This window comes from Petaurus breviceps, unplaced genomic scaffold (assembly GCF_028583685.1).
Source record: "Petaurus breviceps papuanus isolate PSGF00001 unplaced genomic scaffold, PetGlider_PUasm1.0 37, whole genome shotgun sequence".
NCBI lineage: Eukaryota > Metazoa > Chordata > Mammalia > Diprotodontia > Petauridae > Petaurus > Petaurus breviceps.
This window is the reverse complement of record NW_027186296.1, coordinates 15546622-15564175: the sequence shown is the minus strand read 5'-3', so window position 1 is coordinate 15564175 and position 17554 is coordinate 15546622.

Below are 17554 nucleotides of genomic sequence, written 5' to 3'. Positions count from 1 at the left end.
CCAGACCCCTGCAACAACAGCACTGTCCCTCACCAGTGGACAGTATTCACTCTCTGTCTGCAGGACAGTCTCAGGAGCTCTTAGCCAACAGCCAGGTTCCAGGACTTCTTCAACAAAAGGACTGTCTTTCACCAGTGGACAAATCTGGCAAAACAACATCAAAACAGACAAAGTACTAGCAAAACAGCCATGTCTCCTCAGTCCTTGGCAGCTCTGGGGACATGTCTCAAAAGTCCAGGGCAATTCAAAGTGGCCCCCAGCAATTCTCTCAGTCTCTCTCTCTGCCTCCACGAGGTGCTGCTTCCAAAAAGTCCCTCTGCCGCTCTCTTGTCTCTCCAAATCTACATCACCAGCTCCTCTCAGTTCAGGACTCTCTTTTCACATCAACAAGTCCATCCCACAGGTGGGATTAACAAGCTCTGGGTTTTAACACAATCAATTTGAAAACCAACACAATGCAGGGGGATCTCTATATTCCATTACTATCACAGGTACAACCAGAGTATACTGATAAATGTTTAACAATTGCATCTCTGAAAAAAAAATGTACTTAAGATACGTTTTAGTGAACAACAATCAAGCTTAATCTTAATTATTAACATTTTCTCCATCATTTTCTTAAGTCTAGACAATCAGAAAAACAATAAACCAAGCCCTGATTTGCAACATTTGTTGATTTTCTTACTTTAAGTTAGAATGCTCATTTTGTAGATCATCTTAAGACTTAGTTTCCTTTTGCAATTGATTGTCTAGGTATTCATGATTGTCAGTGATGATGCATTGTCAGTGGTAAGGACAGGTGAAAATTAAATGATCAGATGCATTCATAGAGGAGGATAATTCTGGAAATATGTTAGAAGCCTTTGTATTAAATGCTAGTTGACTGACTGACCAAGGACAGAATCAAGACTAGGGGTATATAAAAAGTACACTTGCATATGTCTCAGCTTGCAGGAGGACACATAAATACACATTTTTTACCCTAGTTTTCATGAATATATTTATTTAAAAAATTTATTGCTATGTTTTGTTTTCATATTACCTTCATTTCCAAATACATCTCTCTCTCTCTCTCTCTCTCTCTCTCTCTCTCTCTCTCTCTCTCTCCCTGTCTGTGTTTCTCTCCTCCTCCTTTTTTTAACAATAATTTAAAAAATTTTGAGTTGCAAATTTTCCCTCTCCCTCTCCTCCTTTACCCCTTAAGAAGGCAAGTGATATGATATTGATTATACATGTGAAGTTGTACAAAATATTTTCCATATTAGTCATGTTGCGAAAGAAACACTCACACAGGGGGCAGAGCCAAGATGGTGGAGTAAAAGTAGGAACTCACCTGAACTTTTCTGTGAATTCCTTCAGTAACTTCTAAGAAGAGAATATGAATGGATTTTAGGATGGCAGAATCCATTGGGAGAAGGAGCGTGGCAGATTTTCAGTCCAGAAAGGTGGGCACGTGGGGTTGGTAGGGGAAGTGCAGAGTATGGGGGCTGCACCAGCACAGACCTGAGACCTGACCAGAGGGGAGCCAGAGTGAGCCGGGGTGGGATAATTCTCCCACTCTCACCGCAGGACAGGGAATCTGTTGGAGTTGGGTAAGAAAATGTGCAGGGCCCATGGCAGCAGAAGCTAATTCTGGGGTGACCAACCCACAGCCTGGATGTTTAAAAATCACCTACCTGAACTCCAGGGAGCCAAGATGGCAGAATAAACCCTAGCTGTTCCATTCTCTCCCTAAGACCCTGAAAACCCAGAGAATATTACCTCAGAGTAATATCCTGAAATAGTGCAAGCAGCCACAGGCTTGGGAGTCCTAAAGTAAGGGCATAGTTGTGGCTGTGCCAAGGCTAAGGTGCAGGGTGGGAGCTGTCTTAACAAGCCCCATCTCAGTTGACCAGCAGAAGATCTTGAACCCCAGGGGGGTGGAGCCAGTAAGTGCTAATACCAGGACCCAAGGTGGGCCTTCACACAACCAGGGGAACTGACAGGCTACCAGCAGCTGAGCCTCCCTGAGTTTTATCCTAGGGGCTGGGAGGTGGAATCCTGAAGCAACCAGACCACCCCTCCCCCACACCTTACATTGTGAGCTTCAGAGTAACCTGAGGCAACTCAGAAAGTCCTGGATCCCAGCATAAGAAGCATGGGTCAGAGCCCTCTATACTCCAGAAGCAGAAGACCACTTCAAAAGCAAAGAAATAGGCAATTACAATGGGGAGAAGCAAACTGGAAGAATGAAAATGATTGAATCCTTTTATAGTGAGTGAGAAGAACCAATTTCATAAGAGGTCAGCATTGAGTCTATATCCAACTCTGAAACCTCAACAGGGAATATAACTGTTCTTAAGGACAGAAAGCATTCTTGGAAGAGCTCAAAAAGGATTTCAAAAGCCAAATTAGAGAGTCAAAAGATAAAGTCAGTAATTATTTTTAAATTACACTTGCCAAAATTGAAAACATTTTGCTGAAGAAAACAGTTCCTTAAAAAGTAAAATTTGTGAAATTGGAAAAGAGGTGCAAAATCTAACTGGAGAAAAGAACTCCCTAAAAATAAAATCTGAACATATGGAAAAGGAACTTCAAAAATTGAGGAAAATAATTCTCTAAAAATTAGAATGAGTCAGTTTGAAGCTAATGACTGTATGAGGCATCAAGAATCAGTCAAACAAAACCTAAAGAATGAAAAATTAGAAAAAAATGTAAAATATCTCACTGGAAAAACAACTGACCTGGAAAATAGACACAAGAGAGATAATCAAAGAATATCGGTCTACCAGAAAGCCATGATGAGAAAAAGAGCCTGGACAACATGTTCCAAGAAATCATGAAGGAAAATTGCCTGAGGTCCTAGAACCAGAGGGTAAAATAGTTGTAGAAACAATCCACTGGACATCTCCTGAAAGAGATCCCATTTTGAAAACTCCAAGAAATGTAGCCAAATGCCAGAACTATCAGATCAAAGGGAAAAAACTGAAGGTAGCAAGAAAGAAACAATTCAAATATCTTGGAACTACAGTCAGGATTGCAAGGACATAGCATCTTCTGTATTAAAAGATCAGAGAGATTGATTATGATATTTCATAAAACAAAAAAACTCAGAGTACAACCAAGGATTAGCTATTCAGCAAAACTAAGCATAATCTTTCAAGCAAGGAAATGGTCATTCAATGAAATAAGGGACTTCCAAACCTTCCTGATGAAAAAGCCAGAGCTCAGTGGAAAATTCAATCTCCAAATATAAGACTCAGGAGAGACATAAAAGGTAAACAGGGAAAACAAACACATACACACACATGCACACACATAACTTGTCATTCAATAAGATCAAACTATATGGGAAGCTGATACCTGTCAATATTGAGAATTGTATAATCATTGCAACATATAAAAGGGTTATACATAGATTGAGGGTGTGGGTATAAACTAACCAAAGTGATGATTAAAAAAATAACATTATTAAGGGGTGCAAAGGAACTGTAATGGGAGAAGAGGAAGGGAGGAGGCAAAAAAGGGTAAATTGTGCCACACAAAGAGGCATAAAAACATATAGTAAAAGGAAAGAAGAGAGGGAGATGCACATTTTATGAGCTCTGCTGTCATTGGTTTTGGTTCAAGGAGGGAATAACATAATCAGTTAAGTGTAGGATTCTAACATAAAAAGACAGAAAAACTTATTATAATAGAGGGAAAGAAGGGAGGGAGAGGAGCCCGGTATGAGATTTAGTCTCATCAATTTTGGTATATTGCTCCCAAGAGGCACTAGGAGGGGAAAGGGAAAAGAAAAAGGGAGGTTATTTGAAGGAAGGGAAGAAGTAGTAAGGGGTAACGGTAGGAAAAGGGAGTGGGGCTGATAGAGAAGGAATACTGAGGGAGGCAGCAGTCAAAAGGAAAACTCTTAAGGAGGTGAAGGGAGAAGGGAAAAATAAAAGCATAAACAGCGGAAGGAATAGGATGGAGGGAAACACACAGATAGTAATCATTACTGTGAATGTGAATAGGATGAACTCTCCCATAAAATGGAGGCAGATAGCAGAATGGATTAAAAACCATAATCCTAAAATATGTTGTCTACAAGAAACACATTTGAAACAAGGGGATGCACATAGGGGAAAGGGGAAAGGCTGGAATAGAACATATTGTGCTTCAGTAAAGTAAAAGCAGGGGTATCAATCCTTATCTCAGATAAAGCAAAAGCAAAAATAGATCTAATTAAAAGATATAAGGAAGGAAACCATATCCTGCTGAAAGGCACCATTGACAATGTAGCAATATTGTTACTAAACATATATGCACCAAGTGGTATAGCATCCAAATTCCTAGAAGAGAAGTTAAGGGAGTTAGAGGAAGAAATAGAGAGCAAAACTATACTAGTGAGGGACCTCATCCTCCCCCTCTCTGAACTTGATAAATCTAACCTCAAAATAAACAAGAAAGAAGTTAAGGAGGTGAATAGAATGTTAGAGAAGGTAGATATGATAGACCTCTGGAAGAAATTTAATGGGGATAAAAAGGAATGTACCTTCTTTTCAGCAGTACATAGCACACACACAAACAGACAATGTCCCAGGGATAAAAACCTTACAATCCAGTGCAGAAAGGTAGAAATACTAAATGCATCCTTTTCAGATCATGATGCAATAAAAATTATATGTTATAAAGGGCCATGGAAAGATAGACTGAAAACTAATCGGAAACTAAATAATTTAAATAAAACGAAATAATTTAATCCTAAAGAATGAGTGGGTCAAACAAGAAATCTTAGAAACAATCAGTAGTTTCATTCAAGAGAATGACAATAATGAGACAATATACCAAAACTTGTGGGATGCAGCAAAAGCAGTTCTTAGGGGAAGTTTTATATCTCTGAATGCATACATGAATAAAATAGAGAAAATGGAGATCAATAAATTGGGCATGCAAGTGAATAAGGTAGAAAAAGAACAAATTGTAAGTCCTCAATTAAATACTAAATTAGAAATACTGAAAACCAAAGGAGAGATTAATAAAAATGAAATTAAGAAAGCTATTGAACTAATAAACTAAAACTATTGAACTGATAAATAATACTAAGAGCTGGTTTTATGGAAAAAAACAATAAAATTGATAGACCTTTAGTCAATTTGAAAAAAAAGAAAGAAAGAAGAAAACCAAATTGCCAGTATCAAAAATGAAAAGGGTGAATTAACCTGAAATGAAGAGGAAATTAAAACAATAATTAGGAATTATTTTGCTTAATTGTATGCCCATAAATTTGACAATCTTAGTGAAATGGATGAATATTTACGAATATTTACAAAGATGTAAATTGCCCAGATTAACTGAAGAGGAAGTAGAATACTTAAATAACCCCATCTCAGAAAAAGAAATTGAACAAGCCTAGGAACTCCCTAGGAAAAAAATGTCCAGGGCCAGATAGTTTTACAAGCAAATTCTATCAGACATTTAAAGAACAATTGATTCCAATATTTTATAAACTATTTGGGAAAATTGGAGAAGAAGTCCTACCAAATTCTTTCTGTGATACAAATATGGTACTGATACATAAATCAGGAAGAACCAAAACAGAAAGAAAATTATAGAATAGTTTCCCTCATGGATATATTAATTTTAAATATTAAAATTTAACAAAAATTTTAAATGAAATACTAGCAAAAAGACTATAGCAACTTATCACAAGAATAATACACTTTGATCAGGTAGGATTTATTCCAGGAATGCAAGGATAGTTCAATATTAGGGAAACTATTAGTGTAATCAATCATATCTACAACAAAAGTAGTAGAAACCATATGATTATCTCAATAGATGCAGAAAAAGCTTTTGACAAAATACAACACCCATTTCTATTAAAACACTAGAAAGTATAGGAATAAATGGAGTCTTCCTTAAAATAATAAGTAGCATCTATCTAAAACCATCAGCAAGTACTATATGTAATGGGGATAAGCTAGAAACATTTCCAATAAGATCGGGGGTGAAACAAGGATGTTCACTATCACCCCTCTTATTCAATTTGGTACTAGAAATGTTAGCTGTAGCAGTAAGAGAAGAAAAAAAAATTGAAGGAATTAGGATAGGAAAAGAAGAGACTAAGCTATCACTCTTTGCAGATGATATGATGATATAAGTAGAGAATTCTAGAGAATCAAGTAAAAAAACTACTTGAGATAATAAATAAATCTAGCATAGTTGCAGGATATAACATAAACCCACATACATCCTTGGCATACCTATACATTTTTTTTGAAAATCAATTGGGGTTAAGTAACTTGCTCAAGGTTACATGGCCAGTTGTTTCTGAGTGTGGTGCTAAGTATCAGAGCCCGGATTCGATCCCAGGTTATCCGGACTCTGGGGCTGGTGCTCCTACTCACTTTGCCACCTGGCCACCCCTAAGCAATTGGGGCTAAGTAACTTGCTCAAGGTTACACAGCCAGGTGTTTCCGGGTGGGTGCTAAGTGTCTGAGCCCGGATTGGATCCCAAGTCATCCTGACTCTGGGGCCAGTGCTCTTACTTGCTGTGCTACCTGGCCACCCCATTCCTATACATTTCTAATGAAGTGCAACAGTAAGAAATAGAAAGAGAAATTCCATTTAAAATTATTGTAGAGGGGGCGGCTAGGTGGTGCAGTGAATAGACCACCGGCCCTGCAGTCAGGAGGACCTGAATTCAAATCTGGCCTCAGACACTTAACACAAAAACTAGCCGTGTGACCTTGGGCAAGTCATTTAGCCCCAATTTCCCTCCAAAAAGCAAAATAAAAAAAAATAAAGTTACTGTAGACATTATAAAATATTTGGGAATCTACCTGCCAAAACTAACCCAGGAACAATATGAACACAATTATAAAACACTTTTCACACAAATAAAGTCAGATCTAAATAATTGGAAAAACATCAGTTTATCATAGCTAGGTTGAGCTAATATATTAAAAATGACAATTTTACATAAATTAATTTACCTATTTAATGCCATACCAATAAATTTACCAGAAAATTATTTTATAGATCTAGAAAAAAACAGTAACAAAATTCATCTGGCAGAACAAAAGGTCCAGAATATCAAGGGAATTAATGAAAAGAAATGCTAGAGAAGGTGGCCTAGCCATACCACATTTTAATCTATATTATAAAGCAGCAGTCATCAAAACTACTTGGTATTGGCTGAGGAATAGAGTAGTGGATCAGTGGCATAGATTGGGAATAAGGTTGACCCATTCCCTTTTGCCTTCCTATTCTTCCCCTCCATTGTAACCATTTTCCCTTGCCTCTTCTGTATGAGATAGTTACCCCAATCTGTCTCTCCCCATCTCCTCTCATTATATTCCTCTCACCTCTTAATTTCACCTTTTAAGTATCATCCCTTCCTGTTAAATTGGTCCTGTGCCCTCTATCTATGTACACCTGTAAACACATATACACACATTCACATATGTATTCATATGCCCATATACCCTCATATGTAGACATATATATTTCTAATCCCTTCAACTACTGGGAAAAGTTTCATAAGTTACAATTATTATTTTTCCATGTAGGAATGTTAATAGTTCAACTTTAATAAGTTCCTTATGATTTCTTTTCCCTGTTTACCTTCTCATGCTTCTTGTATCTGAATGTCAAATTTTCTATTCAACTCTGGTTTTTTCAGCAAGAATGCTTGAAAATCCTCTATTCCACTGAATGACCTTATTTTCCCCTGAAACATGATACTCAGTTTTGCTGGGTAGGTGACTCTTGGTTTTAATCCCAGCTCCTCTGACCTCCGGAATATCATGTTCCAAGCCCTTCGATCCCTCAGTGTAGAAGCTGCCAGATCCTGGGTTATTCTGATTGTGTTTCCACAATATTCAAATTGTTTCTTCCTGGCTGCTTGTAATATTCTCTCCTTAGTCTGGGAATTCCGGAAGCTGGCTATAATATTTCTAGGAGTTTTCTTTTTGGGATCTTTTTCAGGAGGTGATCGGTGGATTCTTTCAACCTCTGTTTTGCCCACTGGTACTAAAACATCAGGGCAGTTTTCTTTGAGAACTTCCTGGATGATGATTTCTAGGTTCTTACTTTGATCATGGCTTTCAGGTAGTCCAATAATTTTTAAATTATCTCTCCTGGATTTATTTTCGAGGTCAGTGGTTTTTCCCATGAGATATTTCACATTGCCTTCTATTTAACAGCATCTTGATTTCTTATAAAGTCATTAGCTTCCATTTGCTCCAATCTAATTCTGAAGCAATGATTATCCTCAGTGAGCTTTTGAGATTCTTTTTCCATCTGGCAAATTTGGCTTTTTAAGGCATTCTTCTCTTCATTGCCTTTTTGAGCCTCCTTTGCCATTTGAGTCAGTCTGTTTTTTAAGGTATGATTTTCCTCAGTCAGGCTGTTGACTCTCATTTCATAATTTTCTTGCATTGTTCTCATTTCTCTTCCCAATTTTTCCTCCACTTCTCTTATCTGCTTCTTAAGGTCCTCTATGGCCTGTAACCAGTTTGTATTTTCCTTTGAAGCTTTTGGTGCAGGAGTTCTGACTTCACTGTTTTCCTCCTGTTCCATGCTTTGCTCCTTTTTGTCCCCAAAATAGGAGTGTAATGTTGGAATCTTCTTTCTGCTTTGTTTCCTTTGCCTGCTCATTTTGCCACTCAATTACTTGACTTTTGGGCTTTTTGCCACAGTAGGACTCTGCCGCCAGACAGGGGAGCTTTCGTCCCAAATGCTGGGGTTTTCTCAGCTGCCGGAGGTATTAGATGGGTGCCCTCTCTGAGGTCTCCACACTCTCTAGCAAGCTAGACACACACCCCAGGACCTCCATCCTAGACTGCAATCCAGATCCAAGCAGGTTAAAGCAAGAGCGATTACCCCTCAGACTGGTGCTTGGTTCCCCTATATTCTGCAGGCCAGGAGCTAAAGCTGCTATGTGGCACTGGCTGGCTGTGCTGGCATCTCAGTGGCTTATCGTCCCAGGGGTAAAAGCCATGCACTCCCACTTATTGGGTCCCAAAGTCCAGACTGCACTGATCTCTCACTTTGTTCTTCGCATCTATGTGTTGATAAATCTGGCAAAGGCCACAGCTGCTGCTGACCTGGAGTCTCTCTGGCCTGCACCTGTTCAGACCCGCCCTAGGCCTAAAGCCTATGTGTGGGGCTGGGCTCGGCTCCCAGAGCACTGCGCTGGATTCCTGCTGGCCTGCCAGGCTGTCCTCAATGGGAGGTTAGCTTCTCTGTGTCATTTTGTGAGTTCTGCAGCTCCAAAGTTTGTTTAGAGTCCCCTTTTTACATGGATTAGGGAAGGTGGAAGCCGGAGCTGTGGGAAGGTCATGCTTCTACTCCGCCATCTTGGCTCCACCCCCCTCAACTACATGTATTCAACTGTACCCCGACCTCATGTTGAAACATCTCAACCTGTACCTCTGGCTGGTTTTGGTTATGGATTGCCCACATCTCAACTTTATGCATAGTACTTTCAAGGAGACCTGATATTGTATTCTTTAGAAGGTTATGAAACAGATGCTGTTACTTACATTAAGGCCCTATCAACAGAGTCAATGGAAAGACTCCCAGTACATAATAAAGCTGCATGGAAACATTATAAAGCCAATCATGAGACTGATGACTGGTGTGTGCCAATCAGTGAACCAAAGGACATGACCTGGTTCCGCAGTGCATATCTGCATGTAGGCCATCTGAAAAAACAAAACAGGTTTCTAGTATTATATTTTAGAGGGACTTTGGAAAACTGTTACACAAAACATTTTACATCTGATTTTCATGTTCATTGACTGGGTAGAATAAATGGAAACTGAATTCCATAGCTATTTTTCAGACCTCCTAAAACATTGAACTGTACCATTTTACTGTAAGAAGAAAATTCTAGTTACTGTGTACATTTATTTTTAACTACTGCAGATGTGGCTAATATGTTTTTGCTTCCTTTTCAGTGTACTTTAGGGACTAGGTTTCAGGTATAGAAATCTCCAGGTTCCTCATGGGACCCATGCAATTTCTCTTATATCTAGGAAAATCATTTCCCTGATTGTACTGATTAATTGGTTAATCTTTTTATAGTAGTCTGGAAAATCTTGTTATGTTTTAATTCTACTCAGGAATAAGAACAAATTAAATTGTTTTCACATTAATCAATAATTGCCTTTTGGTGGCACATATAAAGACAGAAAATTATTAGCCTGTGGGTTTAATACCACCTGCTTTTTATAATTTCCTCTTGTAGTTGACTTTGGGCCACTTACTTTTAGAGGTAAATTTTCTTCTTCTGAACAATCAGTATCTAGTTTTCTCTGTGTTCAGTCAAGATCCTGTGAAATTTACACTGAATGATGTTCTTTTGATTAATTTCAGGAGGAAAATTTTTATTGCTTAATTATTAGCAATACTTAACAAATCCTCAAAAATTTTGAGGGTACAACTATTTACTATGTGATTATAATTTGTATAGTGATTCTAATTATGACATTAAGAAGCAGTGTGACATAATCAATAAAAGTCCAGCATTGGAGTCAGGAAGACCTAGGTCCAAGTCTTGCCTTAAAAAAACAAGCTGTGTTTACCAAAGGTCAGTCACTTAACTTCTTGCCTTAATTCTCTAAGATTGTAAGTTGATTTGTGTTGGTAGAGGGAATTTGTATAACAAGAGTTAATCATAACAGTGAAATCACAGATCTAGCTTCTTCCCAAAAAAGTGATCTTAATAATGGTATAAATTATCCATTTATACCACATGGGCATAATGATACAGGTCTAGATTAGATTTCCACAGACATCTAAAAAAACATAATAAAACCTCTCTCAGTTGGTCAGTCTTCCAGCCTCTTCAATTACTGGTAGTCTGATTGTATAGGAGGGGCCCATAATTGCATATAAGAGAACACAGCAGAATAAAAGAATAAGAATTGAATAAATAACAATTGATAACAGAGATTAGATCTAAGGATAAAAAGCCATATGTATCTTGGTAGCATCATTTTATCTGCACAAGTAGTAATTGATTTTTGTGATAAATTACCAAAAAGAGATCAGTTCTCCTTTAGTGTTGGAGATGTGACTATAAAGTAATAAGACTATTTTGTGAACCTGTATCATTTTGTTTAAGCCAGTGGGAGAAGTGTCACACACATTTTTTAAAAAAGCTTTTTATTGGAAAATGTTAAAATAGTTTCACTTATAAAGAACAGTGTATTTTCTAATGATGCAGGTTAAACGAGGTATTATTACCTATTCTATATAAACATTGCTAATTTGGGAGGAATGATCAATTAAAAAAGCAACAATGTATTATTAGTTTACTACATGTTAGTAGATGAAGGGCAAATAATTCTGACTCATTACCATTGCTGTTTATAACTGTCTTAAAATTTTCCAGCAATAATAATGTATAAACTTTTGGAACTCTTCAAATCAGGTTTTAAATATATTATAAAATGGTCATTGTCTTTCTTAAAATGAAATTTTTGCAATTGGGGCATATAAGATTGATATTTCTATTTTTAATCCCATCATAAAGAATGTCCCTTTCTTTTAGACAGCTTAACTTAAACATACACTTTTAGATAGGGTGATTGATATGAACTTCTTTCTGATAATTGTGATCATCCACAGAAATTTACCAATATGAACATTTTTGTTTCCTCCTGGTTCCTTATAGTTTAGCATATTACTTGACTAATTAATAGTTCTTGATGACTATGCCCCAAGACCTAGGTTATGCAAATGTGGTAGAAATAATTTACTTTCAACTATAATGGATAGATACCATTCATTTTCTAAATCAACACAGCTGAGAAAACTATGAACTGTTTTAGGAGGTCAAAGTAAAGTAGATATTCTGTTTTATGTTTTGGTTATGTTCATACTTACTTGTGGTTTCCTCTTTTGAATCAGGAAATTTAAGTGAGATATTCAAATGAACGTTTTAAGTGTAATTTTATGAAGTATTTTGTATGTAGAACTAAATTGATACCATGGATTATACTTTTAAAAATCTTTTCAAAACTAATTAAGTTTTACTACAGAGCTGCTATATCTTATACATAAAATCAGTTGTTCCTCCCTGTCAAAAAAAAAAAAAAGGAAATGAGGAGCAGTTGGAGTTCATAATAACCTGGAGAGACTTATATAAACTGATGTTGAGTGAGGAGAGCAGAACCAGGAGAACTTTGTACACAATTACAGATACATCATATGTGTGATGACTAACTTTGATAGACTGGGCTCCTCTCAGCAATGCAAGGTTGTAAGACAACTCCAAAAGACTCATGATGGAAAGGATATCACATCCAGAGAAAAGAACTATGGAGTCTGAATGCATATTGAAATAAACTACTTACTCTCTCTTTTGTGTTTAGTTTTGTTTCATTCCTTCTTTCTCGTTCACTTCATTGGTTATAATTCTTCTTTACAACCTGACTAATGCTTAATGTGAAGGTATTTGTAGAGCCTATATCAGATTGCATGCCGCCAAGGGAGGAAGGGGGAAGGAGAGGGAGGGGGAGAAAATTTGGAACTCAAGGGATTGTGGAACTGAATGTTGTAAACTAAAAGTAGATAAACAAATTTAATAAAATAAAATTAAAAACACACAAGCAAAACAAGAAAAATAAAAAAGAAAGTAAAAAGTATGCTTCAATCAGCACTCAGAGTTTATTAGTTCTCTCTCTGGATGTGGATAGCATTTTTCATCATGAGTCTTTTGGAACTGTTTTGGATCATTGTTTTGATCACAGTAGCTAAGTCTTTCACTGTTGATTATTTTTGCAATATTGCTATTACTGTGAACAATGTTCTCTTGGTTCTGCTCACTTCACTTTGCATCAGTTCATATAAATAGGATGGAGGTTTTCATTTCAGATAAATCTAAAACTTTTAATCAATACCTGGGATTATCCAAGAGGAAATGTGATTAAGGCAAGCAAAGAGTAGGGTCCTTTGGGGCAGGGTAACAAGGAACACTTGTATGCAGAAACCCCTCCTGGGAACTTGGAAGGTTCCAAAAGGCCTGATCACAGCTCAGGTTTCAGTGCATACTGATTAAGTTGAAAGTAAAGTTTGTGATTCTAAGGAGAGTGGTTTTAGGGACTTGAGCAATAGACTGATTCTCCAACCTCCGAGCCAAAATAAGACATTTTATTTGTGGGGTGAGTTTACTTTGGGGAATACAGGGCAATAGGTGGAGTATTCTGGCCAGAGGAGCTTTCTAGATTCCTAGGGGGAAACCTCTTAGATTTAAAAGCTGGGATAGTAGAAGATGAAGGCAAATATGTTCTCTATTCACAACAATTCCTGATGCGTTCAGGCAAGGATATGGTTCAACAAAGGTAAGATCTGCTCAGCAAAACAAAGCTGAGAAATTATTCATTCTCCTTAGGGACCATGAGAGAAGAAGGATCTCCAGTCCATCCTGAGCCAGTTGGGAGATCACTACTGAGTGCCAAGATTTCTTTTCCTTCAGTTTACTCTTTATTCTACCTTTTTTTATTACTCTTTTGTCTCTTCACTATCCATTGCTGAAAATGACAGTGATCATTGCATAGCAAATTGAAGTCAGTTTGGAGTCATTCCAGAAGATTCACATTTATGACATGAAGTTTGTGTTCCAGGGGGATGTAGATTTTCTTCCCCAAAATGCATCCTCTGTTTTTCTATTGTCTGAGACTGCCATGGAAGAAACAGGAGAAAACACCAGGACCCCAAAAGAAATCAAGAAAAATAAAAATAGCATGAATAATGATCAATCACTGCTTGGCTAGCTAGCCAAGGCATTTCCCACTTTAGAGTTCCTCAAAAAACATATTCATCATGCGGGTCTAAAGGTTTTAGCTGTCAAATTTTATTTTTTAACACATGAATAAAAATATTTAAGTCAGAGAAAAAAAACGAACAACAAAACACCAGCAAGATTATTTGGAATATCTTGAAGAACAAAGTCAGTCAAAAGGTTGAGCATCATCTAGAAGACCAAGGCTTTAGACATATTTTGGGAATCACTTTATTGGTTTTCAAATTTAAAAAAAAGTAAGAAATTATCTATCCATCCATCCATCCATACATCTGTGTGTGTGTGTGTGTGTGTGTGTGTGTGTGTATACATCAGCAATACCAAGAGACTGAATCTTTTAAATCAGGACTTTAGAAAAGGGGCATGGGGGTGGGGCAGAGAATCTCTCACAATATCACTGAAGGGACCATGCACATCAATGAAGTCAAAGGTCCATATGAGTATTATAAATAATGTAGCAGATATAAGCTTAAATGTAAGTAGATTGAATTCTTCTTTTTCTTCTTTTTTTGCCTTTTGGAGAGGGGAAGTTGGGGCAATTGTGGTTAAGTGACTTGCCCAAGGTCACACAGCTAGTTTTGTGTTAAGTGTCTGAGTCCACATTTGAACTCAGGTCCTCCTGACTCCAGGTCCACTGCTCTACTTACTGCTCCACCTAGCTGGCCCCAGGCTGAATTCTTCTCTAAAAAGTAAACAGAAGAGGTGGCTTTCTAGAAGGAGCACAGTCCAGTGCCAGCCACACCAGCACAGACCCAACTCCAGCACACCAGGAGCAGGCCCTGGGAATGACTGAATCAGCAGCTGCAGTAGCCATTGCTGTTTCTAGAGCTCTCAACCTACAGACTGACAGTAAGGAGATCAAAGAACTAATCAGAAAGACACCTGTAAAAACAGGGGTCTTTTTGCTAGCACTGAGACAGGACTCTGCTGCTTTGCCCATGCTTGGATCCAGGTCACAGTCCTGGGTGGCAGTCCCAGGGTAAGGAAGCACACTAGCACACCAGAGCTTAGCACTGCAGTGGAGCAGGACACTCTACAATTCCAGGGCAGAAAAGAGTGTTTGTGGTCACTCATAGACCAGAGCACAGTCCAGAAGAGTAGGAAATGCCTCTCCTTAGATCATACTACCTTGGAAAAACTGAAAATTTGACAGGTCCCTAGAAGTATTTCTGAAAATAGCTACTACACAAAACCCCTGAAGCTTGGGACAGTTTGTCCTCCACCCTGGAAGAGGAGCCCTACTTTTACAAACAGTTAAAAGTCAAGTGATAAGCTGGTAAAATGAACAGTTACTATGATGACTAGGAATATCAAACCACAGAAGAGAAGAAAAAAAAAATCCCACATCCAAAGCCTGCAAGAAAAATATAAATTGGTATAAGGCCATGGAAGAGCTCACAAAAGATTTTGAAAATCAGAGAAACAGTTAAAAAATTGATAAGAGGAATGAGAGTGATGCAAGAAAATCATGAAAAATGATTCAATAGCTTGATAACGGAGACTCCAAAAAATACTGAAGAAAATAACACCTTAAAAAACAGACTAGGCCAAATGGTAAAAAGAGTTACAAAAAGCCAATCAGGAGAAGAATGCCTTAAGAAGCAAAATTGGTCAAAGGAAAAAGGAAGTCCAAAGGCTCACTGAAGAAAATAATTCCTTAAAAATTAGAGTGGAGCAAGTGGAGAGAATATTAATATCAAATCTATGCAATATGAGCAGGAGTTTAGCCTTGTGTTAAGACCTGTGTTCAAATTCTGCCTCTGAGGCATGCTGGCTGGAAGGTCACATCTCTCACTGACCTTGACAACTCTTTGAGACCAGAAGTTGCAGAATAATAACTGATCTACATTAGTAGAGGGAGTTTTCTTACCATAAGTTTCCTATACCAATTAAATTACTATTTTGGACCAAAAATTATAAGGAAAATAAGACCAAAAGGTGATAATCTATATAAAGTCATATAAGTGACTTCCTGAATTAATACTAGGTGGAAAAACATTGTTTTTCTTTACTAGGTCCATGGTCTCATCAAGGCAGATTTTAACCGTTCCATATTATTACTTATATTATTATCAAATAAGATATTTCTAAGGTGCTTAGGACAGTGCCTGGCACATAGAAGGGGTTTAATAAATGCTTTTTCCCTCTTCCTCCCCTTTCTTATATTCTTCTATTGAATTTGCACAGTGAACCTACTTTTGATTGCTGAAACCTCACAAGATATCTTGGGGTTTACAGGCTAGATTTCTTTTTAAGGACCATGCCTTAATAACCCAAATCACTCTGACTCTCATTGATTGGCCACCAATAGGCCCCAGCCTAAGCCTTATTTGGTCATTGTTCAGGCTCTGATGACTCAGAGTGAGTGTAAATAGCAATTGTTGCTTTTTGGGTCAGAAACCCTATGGGTTTCCACCTTCTGGACTGTTTTTTTTTTTTTTACTAGGTAAAAGAGGTCATTCTTTGCCTCATTTCTTACTTAGCCTTAATCACTGAATTGGCATTGCCTCAGTGAAACTGAGACCTGGGAAAGACCTTAGTTTAAAAATACCAAGGTCTCTCCTGCATCCAGGGCCATCTCCAGTCATCCTAATTTATATCTTGCCACTGGACCCAGATAGCTCCAAAGGAGAGAGTGAGCCTTGTGCCTTTACACATCCCTGCCTCACTTAAATCTACTTAATGACATCATCTTCCCAATGTCATGGTCCTCTTCAAGAATGAAGGACAAAGAACAATATATTCTTCCACTGAATTTGCACAGAAGACTTAATGTGTGAAAGACATTGATCTAGATCTTTTTAAAAAATATATTTCCTGAGTATCCATGCAGAACTTGGTGCTTTTCTATCATCCCTTGTTCTTCCTTTATGACCAGAGCACCTTGAGGAAAACTAATTTTAATGCTATATCATTTGATTATTAATATTCAAATGTAGGGAAGTGAGGTAGTTCAGTGAACAGAGAGCTGGACTTGGAATCAAGAAGACCTAAGTTCAAACCCAGTTTCAGACTCTAGCTATGTGACCCTAGGCAAGTCATTTAACTCTGAGTGACTCAGTTTCCTCAGCTGGAAAAGGTGAACCACTACAGTATCTTTGCAAAGAAAACACCAAATGGGGTCATGAAGAGTAGAACATGACTGAAATGACAACAAAGTTAAAATGTCATATTCCCTTTTAAGATCCTCCTCTTTTCCTTTCAGTCTAGGTTTTACAAAAAGAGAAGCCACATTCTAGCAAAGGAATGTGACTGAATTCTAGCATCTTCCAAGGCCTGTACTGAACCTTTCTGTTTTCCCTGTAACAGAAGCCAACCTGAGCTAGCCCTGACTCCCCACCTCCCCACCCCCACTAAAAGTGTCATCGCTCGGATGGGGTGATCAAGGTGTTCAACGACATGAAGGTTCGCAAGTCCTCCAGCCCAGAGGAGGTGAAGAAGCACAAGAAGGCTGAGGAGGGCGAGGAAATCCTTGTGGGGGACGTGGGGCCGTCAAGATGCTGCCAGTCCAGGACTATCGCTATGTGCTCTCTGATGCGCATACCTACCTAGGAGACCAAGGAGAGCAAGGAGGAGGACTTGGTGGTCATCTTCTGGGCCCCTGAGTGTGCCCCCTCAAGAGCAAGATGATCTATGCCAGCCTCAAGGACGCCATTGAGAACGGACAGGAATCAAACGCAAACTACCAGCTAACTGTTGTGAGGAAATGAAGGACCGCTGTACCCTGGCCCAGAAACTGGGCAGCAAGGCCGTGATTTCCCTGGAGTGGAAGCCCTT